This window comes from Parasteatoda tepidariorum, chromosome 5, assembly GCF_043381705.1.
Source record: "Parasteatoda tepidariorum isolate YZ-2023 chromosome 5, CAS_Ptep_4.0, whole genome shotgun sequence".
NCBI lineage: Eukaryota > Metazoa > Arthropoda > Arachnida > Araneae > Theridiidae > Parasteatoda > Parasteatoda tepidariorum.
This window is the reverse complement of record NC_092208.1, coordinates 24428939-24449119: the sequence shown is the minus strand read 5'-3', so window position 1 is coordinate 24449119 and position 20181 is coordinate 24428939.

The following is a 20181-nucleotide window of genomic DNA, read 5'->3' as shown; positions in this document are numbered from 1 at the left end:
AGAAGCAATGCTGAAAGATCGAAGGGTGAAGGTTCGGGACCTCAGCGAGATGATCCCTGTTGTCAGTAAGTCCTGCATTCACAACATTCTGAGAGACCGCTTAGGATATGCCAAGGTTTGGGCAAGGTGGGTCCCGAAAATGCGGACGGATGACTATGACAACAAACGGCAACGTGTGGAAGCCGCCTGCGAATTTCTTCATGCCTACGAAACCGATGGCAAGGAATTTTTGGACTCTGTTGTCACTGGGGACGAGACCTGGGTCCACTACATGACACCGGAAACAAAAGAACAATCCCGTTAGTGGAAGCATCCATGCTCGCCAAACCCGAAGAAGTTTAAGCAAATTCTGTCTGTTGTAAGCTATCTTCGCGGAGCGGTGGCAGAGTTCTACGACTCAGGCATAAAGAAGATGGTACACCGCATGTAAAAATGCATTGATCTAAACAGCGATTATGCCGAAAAAAAAGAGGGAAGTCTAAGCTTTCCAAACATGTATTATTCAATGCCAATAAACATGTTTTTAATTGTGAAAATTCGTTGGGAACCTTATTTTATGGACAACCCTCGTATTTATACGAAGAAAATCCGCTGTTGATGTCTGGGAAGTGTGGTGCGGAGGCTAGGTGATTACTGCCATCTGTCCTCGGATTTAAATTGTGTCAATGTAGTGCATCTCAGTATTGTTTTTGTTTTGGTGGGTCGACATGTAATGTAAACGGCCAATATATCATTTTCAATTACATTGAATTTAAAATTTAAAAAAAAGCTAATTTTTTAATATTTCTTGTTTAACCCATTTTCGACCAAAGGTGCGTAAACGCACTATTTCAATAAACATATTTTGATTAACACTGTTACTTTTCACTAATTTTATTTTTCTGCTATAGTCAAGAGTTCTGATTACATCGATAAAATATTAGTAATTCAATTGGGGTAATAGTAAATTAATAATTTTTTCTTTTCTGTTGAGAAATTTTTAAACTACTTTAGCTTCTTAACTTGAAAGGGTTATTGACAAATTCAATTTTTTGATAACGTATAATTATGCCATTTGAGATTAATCATATGTTTTTATGATGTATTAATATTAAAGTTAAAATTTTTAAAAAATGTCTTAAGAAAATTGTTTCGAACTAAATGATTTGTCCATTGATTTGGCCAATGGTCCAAAAATTCACCATTTAACGCACCATTTTATTTCTTAAATAAAATATCATTTTTCATGCACGAAACTTTTTCCTTGTAATTTAAGCATATTTCAATCAAAATAATACCACATTTAATAAAATTTATATGCTTGACCTAAATGTGGGTTAATACAAACACCATACTTTTATATTTAGAAATAGTATATTTAGGTAAATAAGACACATTTAAATTTATAGCAAGTAATTTTAGTTAAATAATTTTAAACCATGCTAATGCATGTTTTTATTAACTGTTTTCTAAAAAAATAATTTATAGTTTTATTTCATTTTCCCTTATATTAAACTCCCACGTTTTTAAATGTTACTCTAATTATAGTATAATTTTAAGGTAATATTTAAGCAACGGAAAGCAATAATTAAACAAATAAAACAAAGCAACAAAACATAAACGAAAAAAAAATAATGATAATAATTTTTCTTTTAACTTTACCAATTGCATAAACAAATACTAAGCGAGTTTATTTTAAAAAAAATCAATAAATTTCATAATGTTACATTTTAAAAGACGAATTTTATGGCGATGAAATGTTTTTAAGAGGACGTTATACTACGGCAGTGTTTCCCAAAGTGTAGTACGCGTACCCCCAGGGGTACGGGAACAGTTTAGCGGGGGTACGCGTTCTTATACGAAATATCTTGCAACAAACAAATTATTTTTTTTGAAACAAAGCTAGCCATGAAAATTTACGATTACGTATTTTTCTATTGACTATTTTTTGCAGAGTTAACAGTTAATAATTAGTGGTGTCAACAGCCAGTTGTGACTTTTAACTTTTTTGTAATTTTCTTATTGTAAAAAATACATAAATTTTTATTAGTGGTTCACAGCGTTGCGAAAAATTTGAAAAGGGTACACAAAAGTCATAAGTTTGGGAAACACTGTACTACGGCATAAAATTTTCGTCGCATATTCCCTTTCTCCTCCATAAGTAATTTAAAAGTATAGAAAAAGTGAGTTCGGGCCTTGGCATACCTTGGCAGTTTCAGGCATACCTTGAGTAAGCCGTAAAATTTTCATTGCTAAAAAAAATAATGTAATCAAAATAAATAAAATCAAAATGTAAACAAATTACTGGAGAACCAACGTAGCGTAATCCTAAGTTATCCTCTCATAATTTGTTTTTATTTTGACATTTTGAATATTTTTTTTTTCAGGATTTGAAACTTCACGGCTTATTCTATGTTGCGAGGAAAAGTTTCTCTCTTGGTATGGCTTCCTCATTATACATAAATAGTGTAAAATAATTGAACTTTATTGAAATTAACCGTAGTGAGTCAGTTGACAGTCGATTTCCTTAGATGTCGTGTAAGAATAGATAGGCTTTAAAATATATTTTTAATTGATATTTAAGCAGTTTTTATTTTAAAAATTAAAAAACAAAGCCTCTCCTTTCATCAGTTAACATTTACAATTTACGAAAAGCGCTGCCTACTTTATAAAAATTGTTTAATGGAAAAAACAATTTATTGATTGTATTCCATTTAATTTCTGCTAAATTTATTAATTAAAGAAAAATATTTTGATTGATTTATTCATTCAAATAAATCTAACTATCTGACCTCATTTATTGTTTGTGAAACACTTTTTCAGTGCAACTGAATTTTTAAATTCAAGTTAGTTAAATTTAAAAGTAAAATGCGAAAAAGAGTGTCGTTTTTCACATGTGTTTCTAAAATGTTCTCTACAACACCTATCTGCCGCAGCTGAATACGCTCACTGCATTTCTCAAAAATAATTTGTTTCCAAATTATTCAACAGATTTGTTAGAGAATTTAAAATTTCGCACATTGACTTACGTTATTTAACAGGTGTACATTTTTCCATGATTCTAAAGTTTATTTGTTTTTTCAATAATTGTTGAAGTAAATAATTAATTTTATTTTAAATCTATTTTAAAAGCAAAAACATCTTGTTTTAAATGTATATATGAGACACTCAGTTCTTTTATTTGAAACAAACATTACAGATTGCAGTTTCAGTACTAAGCTTGCAGCTTCAGTACTAATCCTTCTGAAATAAAGCATTGAGAGTGGAAATGTTTTATACAGTGTTTTATAATTACCAATTTTATCAGAATCGCTCATCATTTTTAAAATAAACGCACGATTTAATTAAGATTTATTGATTGATTTAAAAAAAATATATTTCACTTTAAATTGATAGAAAAACTGCCATACGAAGTTCCCGAAAACCAAGAAATGCAAATGAAATATGCATTTTTCCCTTTTCGCAAGAATTTTTACCTATAGAATGAACTAAGGACATTTTTTATACGTTATGCTTGCAAGCTAATGGGTTAGTTTAAGTTAGGAGCCCTCATAACGTCTCCCGGGGGCAACGAGTGGCCCGCTGATATTTTAATGTCTAATTGGATTATCTCGTTCAGTTTAAATCAATTGCTCGGTAATAAAATGAAAGAAAACCATATAATGACTATTAAGTGAGATTGTTGAAAAATAAAATTTATAAACCAAAAAATAAATAAATAAATTCGAGAAACAGGTGATTAATAAACAAGATGATTTCCTCAAATAAATCCATGGGTCCATGGGTATCTTTATTTCGCTTTCTTTTAATTTTCTAAAAATGTGATAAGCGATAGCATAACTTACCAATTCTTTTTAAAAATAAATGGTGACAAAACAAATTTAAAGATACCATCGTCCTTGCAATTTTGAATTTAAATTAACTATGGGGCGAAATTAACGATGACCACCGGCCAAAGATCGATTAAGTTTATAACATGATATTTAAAAAGTGTTTGCCAGCCTGTCACTTTTTTCGTTAGAAATGCACCCTATGAGCATTTTATTATTTTCTTTTAAATAAATATGAAACTATTATGTAATATTTTGAAAATTACTTTATTTCACGCTTCATAAAAAGTTCATAAAATTTTTCATCATTTTAGAAATGAATATCATCTTGGGAAACGCTTTAAGTAGTTTTTTAATGTTTCAAAAATTTCATTTCTTGAAAAGAAAAAAAAGAAAGAAAAACAGGCCACATGTTTCAAAAAGTAGTCATTGATAAAAAAAAAAAAAAAATACCTAATTGTGCCCTAAGTAATTAGCATAAAGGATGGAATCTCAAAATATTAAGTGATGACAGGGCTTCACTTTGCACGAGTGATGCACTACTGATAGTTTCTCAACTAAGTATAGTATTTATCGATTTTATTGAAAATTTAAGAACCAGAGCACAAAGTTTCTGAACTAGAGAAGAATCATGTTTTCTAGCTTGAATGCAGAAAACTTGAAATTGTTTCATGATAAAGAATGAGCACCAAATTTTGCCGCATTATACATACATTTTGAAAAGGAATATTTTTCGATATTTAATTTGATTCTAAACTTGCAAATTTAGCCCTTTGACGAAAAATTTTCGCTATACATATTTTTCATACTTTTTTCATTATTTTGTATCAATTTTGGTCAAAATAAGCAAAAAATATTACATTTAGAATTTTAACAATTGATGGTTATGAAATACAGCATCGGGCACTCTTTTCGAATTAAAGGTAAAATTTTCCGAAGATGACTCACTTCTAACTGAATCACTCACCTCCCATTGAGGCAACCCGAATTTGACAACAAAAAATATTTCCAGAGTTCGATCAAGGGTTAAAATCTCTGAGCCGTCTGGTCAACCGTGAGAGGTTTGCGTGATTCTCCTTTCAATATAATTAAATAGAAAAACAACAAAAAATTGTTATGAGGAAATCCTAAATTTCAATGTAATTTTAATATACAATCTAATAACTTTGATGACTTTATCTTGAAACACTATTTAATCAAGTCGGGATCAAATAAATTATAACTGTTATAAAAGGCAATGGTAACTTTTCTATTTATTTTTTAATGAATATATTGGGGGCCCATAACTATTATTTTTTATAAAAAATTTGGAATTGCAATCACTGCAGTCACAATGGTTTACATTTCTTCCTTCTATTTAAAATATGGTCATGAAAGGAAAATATTTTCGAACATTTTGATTTTTAAAAAAAAATAAAAGTAAGTAAGGAAGAAATAGTTGTTTTTTTTTTCAGCTTTACACTAGATTTATAAGCATACATAAGCATATTTACGCAGGATGCATTGAAAGGGGAGTTTTGAGTGTCCGTTTTTTTTTTTTTTTTTTTACTATCGTCACTGTCCTATCTCAATATAAGCCATCGTTAAAAAAATTAATTGGAATTTGGAAATTTAAGATGAACAAATTTCAAAATCCAAATTTTTTGATTTAAAAAAGAAAAAAAAAACATCTACTTGTCACAAGCATGTATTTTATTTTTATTGTTGTTGTGTCTAATGACACTTGCCACACGGGTAAGCCTGCTTGGTGAAACCGAGCAAATTTAAGGCATGGTGGGCGTTTCTTTTTCTTCAGTGGCGCCATCTATGGCCAAGAATTCGACTTCTGCCACACAATACGTCGCACCCGTTTATAGGGCGGACCCATTCATACATCCATTCATTCATCCACAGATCGTAATTTTGACCTGAATCCAGTACCCCCAGAGGTATTGATTTGCTATGGGAACATGGAGGACTTTTGCGACTCACAGATTTAACGTGCATCAGTCACTTAACTACACGGGGAGTCCTCGGTCGGCTGGGTTCGAACCCACGAACTCTCGGACATGGGCCCAGCACCCTACCGCCCAGGCTATCCCAACCTAAACTTCCTTCTTTTTTTTTTATTGATAGTGCAAACACAGAAAAAAGTCTAGATGCCGACATTTTTGGAGTTGAGGTACACTAAAATTGTTTATCGTGCATGTAGTCACATTCTTTAAATTTGCTTTTTCACTGTATAGTTTTATTTATTTGTTTATTTATTCATTTTTTGTTTGTTTGTTTGTTTACTTAGAAAGCATATTTTTTTGCTCATTCGAATTAATTTTATAACTTCATCGTAAAATCATTTCGCTGAAAACATTTCCAAAAACATTAAAGAGCAAGCATATTTTTACTAATATATTCGCCTTTATTCTTTCAAACAACTGTTATTTTGTTAATTTTTTGTTTGATAACAGCAGTTCTCCACTTAGAAATGCATTTTATTCACATCAACACCAACAATTGTAACAAATTGGGAAAAACTATACACCAAAATCTTTTTTTCATTGTATATACGTACATGCGTTTTTCATTAAAATAAAGTATCCGAAATTCGAATAAATAAATTATCTAGCTTAATAATAGAAAATAAAAAAATGATACAAAATTTTTTTTTTTAAAAAGAAAGAGAAGAAACTGTAAACAATATTTAATAAAAATTAATTGCAAAATTACTTTTAAAAAAAAGGGTACGCGTCAATTATATTAATGACTTAAACACATAGCATTAATGACTAAAAATAGCTACAAAACTGTGATGCGCACTATCATAAACGTGTTTACAGCTTCATCGCTGGTCACGATTTTCGAGCTCTTAATCTATTATAATAAAAGAAAAAGTTTGTGTGTTTATCTGTGTGCATAGCCTTTCTTATTACTACAGAATCGACTGTTCTAGAATTTCTAAATTTTAACAGCTGGTGTAGCAGGGAATTTAAGCCCCCAATCTGAAAAATCACTACTCCGTTTGAGAAGAACGTTTTAAAAAAAAATTTCTAATTGGTTTCACGTTAGGCATTGATATGAATTAAACGGTAGACGATTTCATTTTCTCCAATACTTAAAAGATAACATGAGTGGGGTGCTTGCTAGCTTGCAACTCTGTTGGATCAAAACTGCAATTCACTGAGAGTTTATTGCACGTTCATTAATAATTATCTTTGATCAATTCATCATCATAGTTGGCCAGACAGCCCAATGTGAGTCAGTGCCTTCCTCTGAAGATTTCTCCATGACGACTTCCGATTTATCTTTGATCTCCATTTCTTTTCATTACTCGCGTGAAAATCAGACTTCACTGAGTCAGTCCATCTCAACCGCGGCCTACCCCGCTTTCTTTTTCCAGTGGGTCTAAAAAGCAGTTCTTTGATCAATTATGTCAGGTAAACAGGGGCAAAATCAATGCTAAGAGGTCATTATATAAAATATTTAAAAACTTTCTGAAAACAACGCATTTATTTTGTTAATAGTTACTCTTTTGAAAAGTATTTCTATAAGTATTATAAAATCAACGATAGTAGAAATAAATAAAAAATTTAAGTTATATTCAAAAATTAATGGAGAAAATTACCCGATTGTGGTAAATTTTGGCACTCTTAAATTGTTCGCAAGCAATAGCATCATTTTCGGTGCAGAATGATACTGAGTATTGTTAATCTTGTTTTTGCTAAGTTGAACTTCCAACAACGTCTGCTGCTTAATGTGAAATCATCGGGAAAGTCAATGATTAATAATAAAAGTTGTATTACGGCAGTATTTACCTTCCAGTTTTGTGCATGATCGCGCATTAATGATTGAAACCATTTTATTGTTTATTTACTTCTTGTACGATATATATCGGAATTACATTTGTACTAAAATATAAAATCCATAGAAGTAATTGGAAATATTTATTCAAATATTTATCAATAATTGATTTTATAAATTAAAGTAATTTCAATAATAAAACACTGTTTCTCTTAAATCTAAATAACTGCAAATATGAAAAATTATCGTTTGGTAGTGAACTGCGTTTGGAAGATTTTACATTTAGAGCTTAATAAGAATCAGTGTTTCAGGGTAGTTAAATTATTGAGAAAAAAGACCCTATAATTTTAATAAAAAAACACTATTTAAAATAATTTAAAATAAATAAATAAATAAAATACTGGATTATTGGACAAGAGCACAAAATATCACAAATTTAAGTAAATAACTTCATTTTTGAAAGAAAAAAAAGAAAAAGAGAATAAAAAAAAAGCAGAAATTAAATATAACTCTTTTCAGAAATTTGATCTAGGGTATATCGGTACATGCAGGAGACAACGAACTTTTCAGGACATCATAATAATAAGATCGGAAGCGCTCAATTAATTCGACTAAACTCCGAACTTCTTTACAAAAACCTGTTTTACAGAGAAATATTCCCACTCTGTTTTTTCCCTGCAAATTCCCCACCAGAAAAGTCAGGTCGTGATTGGTTGAAGAGGGGAAAAACTTTTGGAATTAAACGTGGCACCTAGCGGACGAGAGCGCAGCTATGACAGGTACTCCATTCTCTTTCATTCGTTTTATTTTCTTCTTCACCTGGCTGCATCTATCTTTCTCTCATTTGTAGTCTTTCTTGTTTTTAATATGTACCATTCTTTCTTTTCTCGTTCGACGGCGAAAGTTGAGAAAACGTCTGGTGGGGGATTGTCTTGTTATTTATATCCTTCAATTTGAGGTTGCATTTGAATTGAATTAATAAGAACAAGTTGGCTTTATTTACGTTTAAATTGTATTAATAAAAATCATTTGGCTTCCTCTGTATTCGAATTGAATTTATAAGAACAATTTAATTAATTTACAAATTGAATTGATATAATAAAAACAATTCAATTTTATTTATTTGAATTGAAGTGATAAGAACCATTTGGCTTTAATTACAATTGAATAGATAAAAAAAAATTGGCTTCAATTATATTTGGATTAATAAGAACACTTTGAGTTGAATTACGTTTAAATTGTTTTAATAAATACCATTTGTCTTCATTTATATTTGAATTAAATTAATAAGAACTGTTTAAATTGAATTGATTTAATAAAAACAATTTGGCTTTATTTACTAACATTTGAATTGAGTTGATAAGAACAGTTTAATTAATTTACAAATTGAATTGATGCAAAAAAAAATTGGTTTTATTTTCTTAAGCTTGAATTGAAGTGGAAGAACAATTTGACTTTAATTACATTTAAATTAATTTAAAAAAATGACTTTAATTATATTTGAATTGATAAGAGCATTTGGGTTGAATTACATTAAAATTGTTTTAATAAAAACCATTTGGCTTCATTTATATTCGAATTAAATTTAAAAGAGCAATTAAAATTTAATTAATTTCATAAAAGCAATTTGGTATTATTTACTAGTATTTGAATTGAATTGATAAGAACAATTGGGCTTCAATTATGTTTGAATTGATAAGCACAATCTAGCTTCAAATATTTACATTTGAATAGAATTTGTAAGAACAATTTGGCTTTATTTAGTTTAAATTGAATTAAAAGAGAAAATTTGGTTTCTTTCAGTTTGAATTGAATTAACAGGAACATTTTGGTTTTAGCTTTCATTTACACTAATTGAATGAATGAAAACTATTTGATTTCAACTATTTACACTTTAATTTAATGTAAGAATAATTTGACTTCATTTATGTACATTTGAATTGAATTAATAAGAACTATCTGTGACTTCAATTATCTTTTGCTTTCAGAATTATATTTATGATAGAAATTTTTTTTTTTTATCTTGAAGAGCTTTAATACTATAATTATTAAAAGTGCACAAATTTTAATTCCTTTGCTACACACATATTTTCCGAACGATAAATGAAATTTTTAATAATCTATTTCCTTTCGTTTAATTTAATTTCTTTCTTCGTTAATTTCTTTCTTTGTTCAATTATTTTTTCATAAATAACCATAACATTATAATATTACTTTAATATAAACCAATTTATAGAATTACCTTCTAATAAACCAAAAGAAAAATAAATACAATTTCTGAGAATCATTCTATCTCGCCCTTTCTCTTTTCTGACAAGAACAATGCTGAAAACAATTAGGCATATTATGATTTCGGATATATACTGCGAATGAGAAAATGATTTGGTGTCTGATATATAATGTAAAGTTGCTGTAAAATATTAGAAAATAAAATAATAAACGAATTTAGTTAAATTTTTGTTGATATTTATTGGTATACAAAAGTTGTAGTAGTACTTTATTTACGTCATAATTGAGCCCCTCAATAGGCTACTTTATTTTATTTTAAAACTGGCTCTGATACAGTTCTGAGTTTACAACCATCAATGTTCAACTCCAAAGTCTTGTAGTTTTGAACCCAATCCAGAAGACTAGGGCTTAATTAGCTTTTATAACTAACTAGCTTTCGTGGAGGGCATTTTTGAGGAAACTAATCCGCATTTGCGTTACATGGAGAGAAAAACCACGAAACTTCCCACGGTTATCCCCACAACAAGACTCTAACCCATAATCTGTCTACTACTGCGGATATTTTACGTCAGCACTGTGGTGAGTAAGAGTCGGGTGCAGAATTCATACTCACCAGCCTTCGTTAGGATTCGAGCCTGGGTCACATCACTTCATTGGGAAGCGAGTGCTCTATCCCCTGAGCCACCACAACTCGCACAATGGGCTATTAACAACTGTCTGTGATATTCTTAATGATGATCCGCTGATATGCTATCACAATTTTGATCCCATGCAAAGGGGATAGCTCCCCCACCTTGGTAACCCAATGACTTGGGGTAATTTCGAACACTTCACAGTAGAACAGTTTAACGAAAACGGATACAGTGCTCCCTCGGTGCCTTCGCAGGCTGATCAAAGTGGTCCCCCACTCACTCACTGACCCCATTCAGCGATGCTTAACTTCGATGATCTACTGTGGGACGTCAATGAGCAAAAGATGCACAATTCGTTATTATTTTGTAAACAAACAAAAAATATGATTTCTTAGACCAAAATGAGTTTCAAATAATAGATATGTTTTCTCCCAATCGTGGACTTACGAGGCCTGGGATCAACGAGGCAATCAAAGTGGTACTGGAGTACTCCCTCCTACTACAGCAGTGAGTAGCGTTCTAACTGATGAATTGTTTCTGGAGTGATAAACAACTGGCAATCCTAATCCTCCTCTCTAGAATTTTCCATACATGTTTGATTGGGTTTATATCCTGGGTACATGCTGGCCACTCCAATCAAACGTTTCATTCATCGAAAAGGAAACTGTCTGCTAGCTGATGCGTGGTGTTATCTTTTATAAGAATGAATAATACCATGAATGTATAGTTGAAGTGGTTTCATTTGAAACCTTCTGGGCAGGCTGAATTTTGATCACAAAATTAGCTGCTGCATTAAAAAAAAACTTTTGTTTAAAAATGTAATCTTTTGCTTAAATGATAACTAAAAACCACAATTCTATAGCGTAAGGGACTACAATTGGTCTGAGGATGTTACTCATAGGATCTACTAATGCGTTAATGCCCCATTCATGATAAGGTACAGGTCATTACTGGTCCAGACTATTTATTCGCCTTTGCTAAATCAGACACTTCCATACACATGTGTAATATTTTTAAGTACCACGTATTCGCTAAAGGATTACGCATGGGGACAAATTTTTTTTCTTCTGTTGCATGAGATTTTTTAACAAAGCTTAGATGCTTTCTTACCCCTGATTTCAAATCTGCAATCGGTATCTCCCATTAAGCTGCAGATTTTTTAAATCCCATATTTAGTCTATTTTTTGTCGAAATGTACAAGTTTAAAAACTTTATAACAGGACGTCGCATAAATATGCGACAATCTTCTAGGAGAGTAATGGAACATCATCAAGATTTAAACTGCATAAGAACCCTTGCCTGGAGCAGCTAGGGATGTCTACCCATCATGAGCTGTTTCTTCGTGTGGATTGGGGAAACGCCCCTTGCCGCGAACGACGGCATTTTCGAGCCTGGATTCCATACTATGCAATTAAATGGATTAGATTTTATGCATAGATTGCATGCTATGCGATTTTTAATCCTGAAGCTGCGCCTTTACTTGCGGCTTACTAGGAGCTTGTGGCAACTTTTAAGTAACCTCCTGTTACACGTAACGTTTTTAAACTTGTGTACACTTCGTCAAAAAATAAACTAAAAATGTAATTTTAAAACAAATCCGTAGCTTTAAGGGTAAAACTAAGTTCAGATTGAAATCTCCACTCCGAACTAGGCAAATAAAGTTTAAATGCAGAAAAAATAAATAATTCCGAGTGTTATTTGTCCAGGAAAAGAAGGAGTCTATTACTTCATTTATCTCCATTTGAGATGCTCCTATCTTCTAAAGGTAGCACAGAGCTTCTCTATCAGCTATACACAAACCATAAGTTTGTGGGTATACACAATACCTCCTAGAAAGGAATCAAGCCCCACAACGGGTTANGCTTTCTTCCATCTAGGAGGTATTGGTATACATCACCTCTTTTAAGCGATCCGTTTGATTTCTAATCAGCCGATCATCTCTAAAACGTAGGTCTATCAGATTGAGTTCATGTTGCTTAGACATTATAGAACTGATGTATCAGCTGTTCCGGGGGTTGGAAAGTGTTAGTGAGCAAGGGGTAAACCATCCAAGTAAATAATAAAAATAAAAACGTTTTTGATTGAGACACTAGATTTAAAAGAAAAACCAACGTTATAAACTCTTTTAACGTATCCTTAATTTCAAATTGAATGCCTGTGACACGCCACCTTAGTAGACAAGTACAAAAATGCCAATAAATTCCTACAATTGAGAGGAATCCATTTTTACAATTCATGAATCTCTTCTTAAGGAAGCATTTTTAAGAGCTACAAAGAAAAGTGTATTCTTTATGCTTCATTATGTTTACTTTAAAACTTTTTGCAATTTTTTTCTATGTGTAGAGCTTAATTTGTCTCGCCTTTGCACTTGGGAAGGGACATTGCTGAGATCAACATGCCACGTCTTTGGATATGGGAAGGGACATGGCAGAGATCAATATGTCACGCCTTTAGGCATAGAAAAGGACATTGATCAACGAGTCACATCTTTCGACATGGGAAGGGACATTGGTGAGATCAGCATGTCACATCTTTGGATATGAGAAGAGACATTGCAGAGATCAATATGTCACGCCTTTAGACATAGAAAAGGACATTAAAGAGATCAATATGTCACATCTTTCGACATGGGAAGGGATATTGTAGAGATCAACATGCCAAATCTTTGGACCAGGTAGAGATCAGTATGTCACGTTTTCGGAATTCGTATTATTAGAAAGATTTATTACATAAATCGATATATTTATAATTTTATAAATTCAACTTTCAGAGTTTTGTCTTAAATGCAACATTATCTGAAATATCGAAGAACATATATTCGTCATCTCTGTGAACACAATTCACATAAGTGAAACGGTGTCCACTTTCCGACCAGATTGATACTCAAATTATTATGGGTAATACGGGGCTCAAATTATAAAAACAGTTGTGTTGAAGGACAATGCAGGGTTTAATAGTTTTTCTGACTGTTACAAGCTAATTTGAACGTAATCTTACTGTCAATAGAAGTTTCGAAAATTTTCCAGCTAACTAGAGTGATCAAAGCTCAATTGGAATGCCGTGCCCGCTGTCAATGGAAGTTCAAATCATTTACCGACCGCTACAAGGAGAATTTGTCTCGATATTGAATTATTTGACAGTCGAAATTTTCTCCACTTTTCGACTAGCTAGAGTGCTCAAATTTCAACTGGATATCTGTGTCCGCTGACAATACTACAAGTTACAATTGTTTCTGCTGTATTGAAAGCAAAACTTAACTGTATTTTACTGCAAATCCACAATTTGACCACTATCCAATGTAAACAAAATAACGGACACAAAGTAAAAAATCATTTAATAAAATAAAAAATTAAAAAATGCGTTTTTTTATATACATAGTTTTGATTTTGTCACACTTTAAACAAAAAGGGCGTATGAGTTACAGAAAATATTGGTGTAAAAATAGTTTGTAACTCGTGCTTCGAAACGAAAAAGTGAAAATCGATATTTTCAATAGTTTTTAAAAGTTATCCACTGATATCAAGTTACACCTTCCCCAACCCTCTAGGGGAGAGGTAACTTTGAAATATTAACCATGAACTATGAACCCCTATTTTTTATTGCAGATTCTGATTCTCCGGAAAAAAGTAACCGGATTCTACCCATACGTTAGTATTTTGCTTCACTGAAGGGCTGTAGCCAACAAAAATTAAAATGTATTTTACAATTGGGTAGGTTATGCATTTTGCTTCACAGATAGAATGTAACGGTACAACCTGTTTAAAATAGCGAATCTCGAGACACACCAGATCAAGAACATAAAAACAGTCAAGTTTAAATTTTTTTTGGAAAAAATATTGGAACAGTTTGATTCAATCTTTCAGTCTAATGGGTTTCGAGATACCACTACTTTAAACAACATGCACTTCATTTTAAAATGCATTTCACAATTATGTAGGTTATGCATGTAACCATGAAAATTGAAATAGGGTATAGGGTACAACCTGTTTAAAAAAGCGAATCTCGAGACACACCAGATCAAGAACATAAAAATAGTCAAGTTTCAATTTTTTTTTTCTTTTAAAAATATTGGAACAGTTCGAGATACCGCTACTTTGAACAAATTGTACCTCATTTTAATTTTTGCCCGTAACAGTCCTTCAGTTAAGCAAAATGCTAACGTATAAGTCGAATCAGGTTACTTTTTCTGGAGAATCCAAATCCGCAATGAAAAATAGGATTTCATATTTAAGATTTTAAAATTGTCCCCCCCCCTCCTTCGTCAAGGGCTAGGGTTAGAAGTTCGATTTAGGTATCATTGGATAGATTTCAAAAAAATATTGAATGTTTCTATTTTTTGGAATCGAAGTATATTTTTCGAGATATTTAATCTTTTCCAAAATCACCCCCCCCCAACGTCTTTCGAAAGTGATAAACTCTACGCTTTTCAGGTGCGACGAAAATTTAATTGCTTTCTGCTCTGAATAAGCTAATAAGAACTTCAAAAAACTAAGTATTTAAAATTATTATTTACTTTTATTATCATATATTTTATTTTCTAGGATATTTTAAAATTCCAAAAAGGATTTTCTATGCTTATTCAAAAAACAATGAATAATTAGGCAAAATATTAGTTTTTTTTGCTTCTTACATTATTTTAATTGGCAGAATTTGCTCATATTTCATATCTTGATACACTTGTAAAATTAACAACAGAATTCAAAATGGGGGAGCAGACAGTTGGTTGAATGCAAACCTGTAAAATTAACTACGCTTCATTCAATAAATATAAGCATTTTTCAAATAATAGAGTAACGATCATTTTAAATTCCGAAGTTATTGTTATGTATTAATTAATACAGTCAACAGTTGATAATAATTAGATTGTAATATTAATAACATACCTGGTTATTAGGTTTAATAATTATCATATTCATGAGTGAATTTAATCATATTCATTTCCAGGTATGTTAATTAAACCCCAATTTTAGAGTGCTTTAATTTTTAACTCTCCCCCCCCCCTCACCAATTTGAGATTGGTAGTTTCGTTTTTGAAAGATTGGAAAGCAGCGCCACCACTACAGTTTGTCTAAAGTAAGATATCCTCCAGCCATTCGTCTGGATCCATGGCGGTGATTATGGTAACGAGGTATAACTGTTTCAAGTAGGAGGGTGGGGTCACTGTTTAGGACAGGTTTTTGCTTGGGTCGACGAGAGAAAGTGAATCTTTTTCTTCGGTCTATTGTTTTAGCCCTTGAGTGAAGAGAAGCTACCTTCCCTGAAATGCACTATTCTTGTTTCCATAGCAGCAGACGACCTCAGACTTTGTGGCGAGGGGAATTCTTACCGTAGACAAACCATACATATTCCTGGACCTGAGATGGATTCACGCAACGATTCGCAGCTAATAAGCGGAGACCTTTTTTAAACGTTTTGGCGACTACCTTTTAGAGCAGTCGCAAATGTTAGGGCAACAGGAGAAGTTATTTTCCTTTCAAGTTTAGCCATTTTTATTACTTTTCGCTTGATGTATATTAGACCAGAAGAGCTCTTTTTGAGTTTCCCTCCCGGGAGGAACATCATCGACTTGAGATATGTATTTTTATAAGATCTAATATTTCTTCCCCCCCCCTTTAAATTGATTTTAATAGTGCCTTAATTTACATCAAAGAGCCATTACATTATGACCACTCTCCAACTATAACAATGGACTCGCCCAGGAACGATGTTTTCATGGGGCACATTAGGATCCATAATCCGCATAGAACAATTCCTGACGTCTGTAAGCTACTTGAACATAGTTGCAGACCAGGTTCACCCATTCATGGCAACAGTTTTTCCTGCCGGGGATGGTGTTTACCAACAGGATAATGCACCATGTCATAAGGGTCGAATCGTCGAGGAACATTCCAGTGACTTTCAAGTCATGTCTTGAACCCCAAATTCACCTGACCTTAATCCAATAGAGCATTTGTGGTCCTACTTGGAAAACCAAATTCGTGCTGCCACGCTACCTCCTCGCAATGTGAGGGAATAGCAGGACCAGTTGGTGAGCGCTTGGTACAAAATACCTCAGACTACCTATCAGCACCTTGTGCAATCAATGCCACTGCGGGTGCTAGCAGTTTTGAGGGCTAAAGGTGGTCCTACATGGTATTAGCAGGGTGGTCATAATGTAATGGCTCTTCGGTGTATATTATACTTAAATTATATATGTGTTGATTTTTAAACAACGGCCATGCACGCAAAACCTTTCATTGATTTGTTAAAACTTTGTAACCCGGAAAACTTTCTTATCAATTAATAAACTTATTGACTGTTATGATGCCGGCCATTATTTTAGACTGAATTGACTTTTAATAATTAATTATTTGTGATATTAATCTTTCCTTTCTTTAGATTAATAATTTTAGTTTCTCACTTAGTAGCTTAGATGAATCTTAACTTATCTCTTCTTTCCCTTATGTTGTATCCTAAGTTTAAATCTGTACGATCACGATTGTAATATTAAATAACAGATATAACAATACAGTTAAGTGGCAGTAACTATTAAAAATATTAACGAATAAAAGACATCAATCGCTCATCGATAACTAAAATAATTATAAGAAACGTTGATCGAGTAGAAAATTAATCTTACAATCAAAGGTCAGAACTGGTTTGCATAATATTATAAGTTAGTTCGTTTTAAATAAAAAAAATGCGTCAACCGAGACAGAAGGCCAATGACCTCAAATTAAAATGCTTTCTTTCAAATCCCTTCACAACCGTTTATTGAGTTATATGATTATTTCAAAATGAATTCAGAAAATCGGTATGGTTAAATGATTTCTTAGGAAAAGAAATTAAATCTTTTAAGAAGTTATTCATTTTATTAAAAACAATTGGTTTAATAAGTTTTTAAGAAATTTAAATTAGCTTAAAATCTTTTCTCAGAATATTTGTGTTAAGATTTTGTTTTATATTATTTAATGATGCTAAATCCAACCTCTATCTCATCCCCGGGTAGCAAATTTAAAATCTCAACAAAAAAAAAATTCATAAATAAAAAAATAAATTGGATTTGAATTTTCCAGAAAAATGCTCCGCGATTTGACTAACAGCTCGCCCGCGTTGGCTCGGATAGAGCGATCGCTTTCCAATAAGGTGACCAAGGTTCAAATCCCAACTTGAATGAATTGTGATGAATAATGTATCGTTTAAAATTACTTACATATTTGATCCGAAGCATATTTCTTGAGATTTTTTATCGTTTTACTCCATTTTTGGCAAAAAATCAAAAAATATGTGCAGCCTTTAAGGAAAATCCTACATATATATATATTAATATTTTTCCAACATTAACAAATCACATAAAATTTTCTTTTTACGAAAAGAACCTTAAAAGCACGAGTTTTTTAATCGCAAATTATCACATAAGAAACGTTAAGTATCTCTTTTTAGTTGACAGAATTAAAAACCGCAAAAAAAGTATTACAAGTTATCAATTATTAACTAAATCGCCACCTTAAAATTTTTGATTATGTAAAACTTGTATCACAATAAATAAAACGAACTGTAATTGTATTCACATACATTTTAATTTTAAATTATTTTTATCTCTTCTTTTGTATAGGAAAATATTTTTAAAAAAAATGTGCAACTTTTGACTTTAAGTACAAAAATGTAAAATAATAACTTACTAAAATAAATTTGAATAATTTTTAAGATAAATTTAGTAAACGACCAAAAATAAGTTAAAGAGTTTTTTAGGGATGATATACTAACTGTCCTCAGGTAAAATTATTAAATGGTAAGTTGCTCGAAGGAAAAAATTTTCTTAGAAAAGTGAAGATTTGCGAAATTTCCTTTTATATTAAATAAAGTCTCTCTCTTCAATCCTTGAAACTCACTTCCCAAGATAAGTATATATTTTTAAAATAAAATAAGGAAGGAAAGCCGTGGAGGCTCAAGTGATAGAGCACTTGCCCCTTAATGAGGTTAGCCGGGTTCGAATCCCAGCATTGGCAGGTCAATACCAATTCTCCACGCGTCTTGCAACGCCCAAAGCGCTGATATAAAATATCCTATGTGGCAGATGGATTATGTGTTAGAGTCTCCTTGCCATCAGGCAAACCGTGGGAGGTTCCACCAAAAGCTCTTCACGAAGACAATTTCTCCAAATACTTGTCTTCTGGCTTGGGTTCAAAATTGCAAGACATTTTTCTTAAACACGCATTTTGAACTGTGTTCATTTTTCTTAATCACGCCATTTGAGCTGTATCCAAAATAACTAGCTATTACACATATCCTAGATCAGTGATGCCCAAAGTGTGGTACGCGTACCGCCAGGAATACGGGAACAGTTTAGAAGGAGTACGCGTTCTTATGCGAAATGTCTTGGAACAAACGAAAATTTGAAAAAAATTTCTTTCAAAACAGAGCTAGCAATGAAAGCTTACGATTATGTATTTTTCTATTGGCTATTTTTTGCAGAGTTAACAGTTAATAATTAGTGGTGTCAACAGCCAGGGGTGATTTTTTACTTATGTGTCATTTTTTTGTAGTAAAAAATGCATTAATTTTTTTATTAGTGGTACACAGCGTTACGAAAAATTTAGAAAGGGTAAACAGAAGTCATAAGTTTGGGAAACACTGTCGTAGATGAAGAATTGTACAACAATTAAAAACGCGTAATACTCGAATATAAGTTCTAAAATGGCGTTCAGGTAAATACGAAACTTCACCCTCGTTAGCAAATACTGCCTGATCGAGAAAAAAAATTAATTGGTTTTTAAGACTAATGGACCGAAACGACATTACTTTCTGGTCCCCCTAATAATTCAGAATTATTAAACAAGCTTTGTAATTTTATTGGAAACTAAAATTAGGTGACTGGACTGTGTAAGGGTCAGGGAACTGGCCTTGTACCGGAAAGGTTCTGGGTCCGAATCCCGGATGTTCTTGTTGCTTGGATCTTCTTTCATTTAATGTACTATCCTTCTTTACTGTGGGAGCAACGTTGGTCCACAACGTATGGTGCCCCTGAAATCAGCCCTGTAAAATGTCCGAATTGAAGAAATGTTAACGCAGGTGGGCATTGGAAATAAATAAAAAAAATATATTAGTAAACTATTTTTGTGTCAAAGAGGATATTTTATTTTCAGTCAAGAAAACACAATATGACATCAATATTAAGCTCATTTTAATTGAAAAAAGCAGATGTGATTTTCGTTGTTTGGTCTGCTTAAAATAACTATTTGTAGAATAAGTATTAACATTATCATAGAAAATCGCCAGCTGGGAATGATAAACATCTATAATTGAAACAAATGATTTAAAGTTATTACAGCTAATTTTATATCAAGTATTAAACTTATTTTTTATAGGAATATCAATTTATCATTATCATTGGCATAACAACCCGGGATGGACCCTGATCTTTTCTTTCAGGATCTGTTCACAGCAACGGTTCATCAGTTTTCCCAGTTCAGTAGGAAGAAGTCGGACCACCTGAGTTTGGGCCTTTTCCTTGGAATTTCAGTTTATGGTCTTTCAATTGTGTTTTTCGAATTATCTGTCACGCATTTTAATTTAAACTAGATTTCTTCGCAGAAATAATGATATTTTTTCCAAGTTACAATTATGAGGTACAGTTCCAAAATATAAATTGATCACTAGAGCTCATCCAAAAAAATTTATTTCAAAACTTACATTTCTGAGAAGATGTTCTATAATACATAAATAAAGGGGATTATAAAATAAGTTAACCATTTCCA